Source organism: Thalia democratica, chromosome 5 (genome assembly GCF_965202585.1).
Source record: "Thalia democratica chromosome 5, ktThaDemo2.hap1.1, whole genome shotgun sequence".
NCBI classification, from domain to species: domain Eukaryota; kingdom Metazoa; phylum Chordata; class Thaliacea; order Salpida; family Salpidae; genus Thalia; species Thalia democratica.
In genome coordinates this window covers 10,033,766-10,041,136 of record NC_139169.1, presented here as the reverse complement: position 1 = coordinate 10,041,136, position 7,371 = coordinate 10,033,766, and positions in this window count along the sequence as shown.

Below are 7,371 nucleotides of genomic sequence, written 5' to 3'. Positions count from 1 at the left end.
GTAATTTATTTTAAGTAAATAGCAAATGAATCGTTTATGTAACAAAATTTATAGTGTCGTTCTATTCGAAAACAAATTTTCAAACTTCACAACTTGAAATTTAAGTTTCGAGCGAGAAAGAAAATGTTCTTAACATTCTGTTCAATTAAAAACACTTTATCTGTTATAAAAATATTTTACCTTGCGTTATTTTTCTTGTAATAATCTAAAAAACAACTTTTACTTTTGATGGTTTCAACTTTTTATGTTTACTACCTTTTTCTTAATTGTGTATAATGATAGGAAAAGAATTCAACAAAAACCGCTAAAAAATGTGACACTTTAACATAGCTTTAAGCGATAAAACGTTCACGTGTAGTAAAAATATTACGTATTTTCATTTAAAAACACTGTTTTATTTAAACTTGACTATTAAAAACTAAATTATTATTTCAAAATACGCTTTTCAAAAGTACATAATTATAAACGGTACTTCTAATAAATTTAAATAACTTTATTTAAACTATTTGCCTAACTACCAAAAAATTATTAAAATCTATTAATTTTTGATAGATTTTATAAGAAAGTTTCTTATCTGCAAACAAGATTTTAGTTTTTCTATATTGGAAAAGGAATTAGTTTTTAATAAGTCATAATCAATACTTAAATACCGAAAGTAGTTTTGCAGCGTTGTTTTTGTAAGAGTTAAATTTTCTAGTGAGTTTGGTAAAAAATATAAATTTTTAGCTTACACTTACTATCTAGTTTTTTAAAACTTTAAGTTTAATAAGATTTACTTGTCATGTTTTTGATTTAAATTACTATACATCTGAAACAATTTTGAATAGTTTATTTCTATAGAAATTATCTATTAAAAAATTACTCAAATCATTTTCGACGAATAAAATAGTAATTAATTTTTTTTATTTTTTTTAAATCAGTATCTAATTTAATAGTACTTTATAAGTTATCTTTTCAACATAAACCTTTATTGTGTTAAATTGATTATTAAAAAATCTAAGTTTTAAACTTTGAAGATTATATTAAGCTATTTCTAAATATATCTGGCTCATTTCTCTTAATAACTATTCCATTAAAACAACGAGTAATATCTTTTTTAAAGTATAAGTCGTATACTATTTTCCGAAAATAAAGTTTTACTTATTTTTACTCACATCAATGTTTTGAATTAAAGTTCTAAAAAGTTCATCGGTAAAACGTCTGTTGCGGCTTATCGATCTTAAAGAAAACTAAAACTAACTTATCTTTGCTGCAAATGCTGCACATATTGTTTAAAAATAAAAGTTTTGGTCGCTGGTTCCAAATTTACTTTTTTAGCTTTTAATCTTTTGAATTTTCTTTATTTGGAAATTGGTAGGTTAAAAAATAGTTTTTTCAAAGTATATTTTTTGAATTGAATTTTTTGGCTTAGAAATTTTGTTTATTTAAAGTATAAAGTAAACTACTTTTTAACTAAACTAACTGATTTGAAAATATTTTAATAGAGTTGCGTCTATAGTGAGTACCATTGAAGGGTTTAAAATTCTAAAGTAAATATTAATGAAACTAAAGTACTTAAATTTTAAAAGAATATGTTAAGTCTTGTATATTAACCAAGAGTGTTCAATACCAATACTTGTATGCAAATTTTCAAAACTAATGGAATATTTTAATATAAAGATTTATAACTTCGTAGGGGAAATTTATTATTTTGGTTATCACAAATTCAATGTGACCTTTTCATAAAATTAAATATACGTTTATATACTTTTTAATAAAACATCTCAGTGACTTTTTGCCCTTTTACTCTGTTAATATTTGCCGACGAAAATCTCTTTGTGGTCGTATTGATTTTAAGGGGTTTCTGATGTAGGTGAGTAAAACACCACATATGTTGTTTTCAAAACTCACTGTGTTCAAACAAAAGCAGAAATCATGCCTTTGATGTTATTTTTATTTTGTCTAAAACATCAAAATCTGGCTTAATGTGAAAAAAGTGTTGTATTTTCGGTTTTGTACACATTAAGAAACAGGCTTGTGTTTTTAATTATAAAAGAATTAGTTTTTTTTTAACAAAAAAAAAGTTTTAAGGTTAAGTTTGTTTTTACTCTCAAAAAAATCCTATTACTAGTGTTACTAAATTTCTAATTATAAAAACAAATGCAAATATATAAAGCTATGGTTCGATGAACAAAGTAGAAACAAAAAAGCTTAAATAAAAGTAGATTGGTAGCTACAAATCTCAAACATAAGTAAGAAAAAAGGTTATGGCTGACAAAAAGTTTATATGTACACCTGCAGAATAACAAGAAATGGAAGTAAAAGTAAAAAGAATCAGAGTTTACATGTACAACTTAAAAAAAAAAAGTCATTTTGTTATTTTTTATTAAAGTATTTTCAACCAACTTTGAAGTAAAACTAGTAACTACATACTAAACATAAATTTCGCTAGAAAGAGTAAGAACAAAAAAGGCTTTTAAATCATATTAAAGTTACTGAAAGTAAATCTTTATAGTTTGTAGGTATAGTTTTGAAATTAAGATTTAACTTTAATTAAGGAAGTTTAGTGTCAAAAATAAATTTTAAGTAAAATTAAAAGCTAATCTATATATAGAAAACCCAGTATGTTTATGTTATGAAAGATAGAATTTACTAACATTTATTTGAAAAAAAAATATATATATACTTTTTTACCTAGAGCTTTAAATATTTTATTGAATTTTTCCTCTAGTAGTTTAAACGTTTACTTTATCTTAATTTTCATCTATAATGACTTGCAAAATTTTCGTCATTTTAAACAAGAGTTTTTTCCCGAGTAAAAACTTTCAAAGCTTAAAAAATGTGAGTTTCTAAAAACTTATGAAAGTATTTTAGTTTTTGTTGAGTATTACAAATGTTTTTGAAATGTGAATAAAACAATTCAGAACGTTTAGCTAATTTATAGTCAGTGCTAAAATGTTTTATTATGCTTAAGTCAAATACTTTTTAAATTTTTATTTTAGAATTTTTAATAAAATTGACTACATTTTTAAATTAGTTTATGAAAATGTTTAAAGTATTTGTAGAACCTTAAGTGAAGATTAGTTTTTTAAAGCTTTTTAAAGGAAAAACAGCGTTAAAAACCAAGGACTTTCCATTTCATGATAAAAATTAATAAATCAAACTTAATTCAGTTGAAGTTTTTGAATAATTAATGTCACTTTACTATGGAGCGACAGTATAAAATCAAAAGTGAAGCAGAGAAGACTTCATTATTACGTCAGTGTATTACATTGATGTTTTTAATGAGTTTAATTTCATTTTTAACTATAGTTTGATTCAATACTCCTGTACACTCATAATAGTACATAGAAGTTGTTGGGTTTGTTCACAGCAGTTTATTTTGGTAGTTTAGTGAAGGTTTACTTGTTAACTTTGACATTATTACGTATTACACAGGATTTTGTTTTTAGTAGCAGTTATGAGATGTCTTTTTATTTTTAAGAGATGCGGTAACTTTCTTTTTATTACAGCATAATATCAAAAGAAAAAATTCTCACTTTTGTAAACTTAAAACAGTTTAATAAACGAAATGTCATTCAGACTTTTTTTTTGCAACTTTAAGCCTAAGCTTGGAGTTCTTTGTTTTCTTTTATAAGTTTAATATGATCAAAAAGTTTAAAAAAATTAATGATTGTATTAACTTAAAATTTATTTTTAAATAAACTGAACTTCTTTAAAACCATTAAACTTGAATAAAACTTTTTTAATTTTTTTTTAATAGTATTGTAATTACTTCAAAAAAGTATTTCTTTATTTTTAAACCTTCAGTATAATACTCCTATACCTATAATCAACCAACACCTGGGTATTTTTGTCGGGTGGGTGTCACTTTTGCACGAGCGTCACTTTTGCACGAGGGGACATTTTTGCACGGCGACTCTTTTGCACGGAGGGTCACTTTTGCACAATGTTGATCATTCTACATCAAAGCCTAAATAAATTTAAGTTTGTGGTTAAGACTTTGCTTTTTTTGTTGACCTATATATTTTATATCAAATTATGTTTTTATCTTTCTTATAATAAATAAACTATATGTGTTATTTTATTTTTTTTTGATGTGTCTTCCAATTTAAGTGGTCTAGGTTTTGATGCCTAGGTTCATCATATAAACAATAAACTTGTAACCGTATAGTAAAATATATAAAAAGGCATAGTTGTTGAAGCAAAAGAAACTAGAACAACTTACTAACACTTTTAGTAATTTTTATCCTAGTTTCTAAACAAATTAGCTTTTTTGTCCCTGGTATGAACCTTTTATAAAAAAAAATAATTTTCGTCATTTGAAACAAGAGTTTTTTCCCGAGTAAAAACTTTCAAAGCTTAATGTGAGTTTCTAAAAACTTATGCAAGTATTTTAGTTTTTGTTGAGTATTACAACTGTTTTTGAAATGTGAATAAAAAAAATTCAGAACATTTAGCTAATTTATAGTTAGTGCTAAAAAGTTTTATTAGGCTTAAATCAAGTACTTTTAAAAAGGTTTATTTTAAATATTTTTAATAAAATTAACTACATTTTTTAATTAGTTTATGAAAATGTTTAAAGTATATTATAAAATTTTAGTTTTCAGTTTCTTTTTATGTTACAGATTTGGTAGTAGCTAATATACTTTTAATCGGCTTGCATGAAACATTTATTTTCTGTGCAAAAAACTCATCGTGCCAAAATGTCGCTGGGCAAAAATTTCATCGTAAAAATGTGAAGTTGTGCAACAATGCTGCCGTAAAAAATTGTCATTGTGAAAAAATGTCGCCGTGCAAAAGAGTCGCCGTGCAAAAGTGTCACCTCGCGCAAAAGTGACCCTCCGTGCAAAAGAGTCGCCGTGCAAAAGTGTTCCCTCGTGCAAAAGTGACCCTCGTGCAAAACAGTCGCCGTGCAAAAGTTCCCCCTCGTGCAAAAGTGACCCTTCGTGCAAAAGTGACGCTCGAGCAAAAGTGTCCCCTCGTGCAAAAGTGTCTTCGTGCAAAAGTGACGCTCGTGCAAAAGTGACCCGCTCCCATTTTTGTCGGTTTATACTTAACTAAATCTTAATTAGATAAGTAGTTTTTATAAAATAAACAATAAGTTTTTTCTTATTGTTTACTTTATCAATATTTCAAATTTTGATTATGCTTTTGAAAATTTAAAAAGTTTTAATATTGCGTCAAATTATGAGAAGCTAGTAAATTTGCAACTAATTTGCATGTATCAAAACTATTTTTGACTCATGTTCTTTTTGTCTATCACTCATTCTCAAATAACCTTACCCAAACATATTAAAGATAAATCAAAAAAAAAAAACTTTAATTAAACTAAAATTAAAACTAACATGAAAAAAGCTTAGACAAACATTTATAAAATTTTGATATATGCAAACTAGTAATGTAATTACTCCTCTAAAGCTGTATAATTCTACAACAGTTTAGATCTTTAAACACACTAGAAGAATTAGCTTACATTTGTTTCAGCTAACTAAAAAAAAAGTAATGTGAGCTACTGAGAATTTTAACTTTTACTGTATCGTTATTTTTTTAAGTTCTGCAACTCGATGATCGAGAGGTCTTTTTGTGTATCCAGGTTCTTGAACCAAAAAATTTCGAGAAATTTTTCGTTTTTGTTCAATAAACCACATTACTTAGTTTGATTAACATTTTAAACTACGGTTGGTAAACTTTTATTTTTGCCAAAACCACCACAGAATTATTTTGTTATTAGAAATATTTTTCTTACTTTTAAAAATCGTTAAGTTTTTTTGAAAGATATGTTATTAGAAAAATAAAAATTCTACACAAGTTTAATCAACATAAAAGTTTAGTAAGAACTACTGGTACTAAACATCTAAGGAACAGCACGTTTTAAAATTTATTGCTCTAAAATTCCAAAAATATTCAATTTTGACATGTTGTTTTTAATAAATACATTGCTGATCAAATATTTCTGTTGCTGGGCCATACGTTGCCCTAAACGAAAGATTTTGAATGATTTTTTTTTTAAATTTAATCTTAAAGTTTAGACTAATTCTAAAAATACTTAATTTTATATTTTAATAGTATTATATCAGTATAGAAAAGTTTGAATTACTTTTCTATTCTTTTGAAGTTTAAGTATTTATAATGATTTCGTAAGTGTATGAAATTAAAACTAATCAAACAAACTTATAATTTTCATCATCATACACTTCTTCGTTGGTGAAACTTTTGAAATTTAAAACATTTTAGTAAATTTATTTTATTACAATTTTGAAAGGCTTAAGTAATACATTTTGTTATTTCAATGTTGTTTAATCACAACAATAAGATATTACAAAAGCTAATAAACGAGAAAAAATATTAGTATTTCAAGTGGTGGTGGTTCAAAATAAATTTGAAATAACTAAACAAATATATATAATTTGTAAAGTTAAAGGGTTTTAATTTCAGAATTAAATAATTTAATTTTAAAAATGTTTAAGTTCATAGATTTACAAATATATATTAATAGTTGATATATCAATATATATATTTACACGTAAAAAAAAATAAATTCTGAATAGAAATCAAATACGTACAAACCACTTTAAATGAGGAAAAAATTAACTTAAACATTGTGATTTTTATTAACTTTGATTAAGTTTCTTTTAAAAGCCTGAAGTCAAATGGTCCTGTTTGTTTTTTTTTCCAAATTAGTTACAACTTAATAACTAAATTTAAAAAATTAATAACTAACTTTGACTAAAATACCTAAACTGTTTAAAGCTGTCTGTAACATATAATAACTTTTATTAAGCTCATTATAATTAACAAAATAATAATTTTTTTAAATATTAAAAAAAAAAGTTAAGTATATAAGGTTTAATAACCTTAGCCTAAACCGATAAATATAATAGTTTAAAACTGTAGAAATGTTAAAAGTTTTTTGTTGTAAATTTAACTAAAGTAAATACTTGTTTATTCACACTTTTCTTTAAAACGTTTCAACTAGTAATTTTTTATTTAATTGTTTACAACTCAAACTTTGTACTGCCTAGAAACAATACAGAATGTAATTTTAGTAATTAGAAAAAAAAAACTTGAAATAAATAAACATAGATTAAGAAATTTTCAGTCTACCATGTCTTAAACAGAATTAAATGCATTTACAAAAATTAAACTAGCAAAGCAATATGTTAAAAAATAAAAAGAACTTTTGTAAGTTAAGCGTATTTTTATAGACAAAAAAATGTTTTAAAATATTTTAAACTTATAAAATACTCAATTTTATTAAAACACGATATTTTCAATTAAATCAAACGAGAGCTATATTGATAGAATAGTTTAATTACCTAAAGTATGAATGCTAAAATACATTATTAAAATGCAAAAACGTTTAATCACTGTGCGCTACGTTTTCAGTTT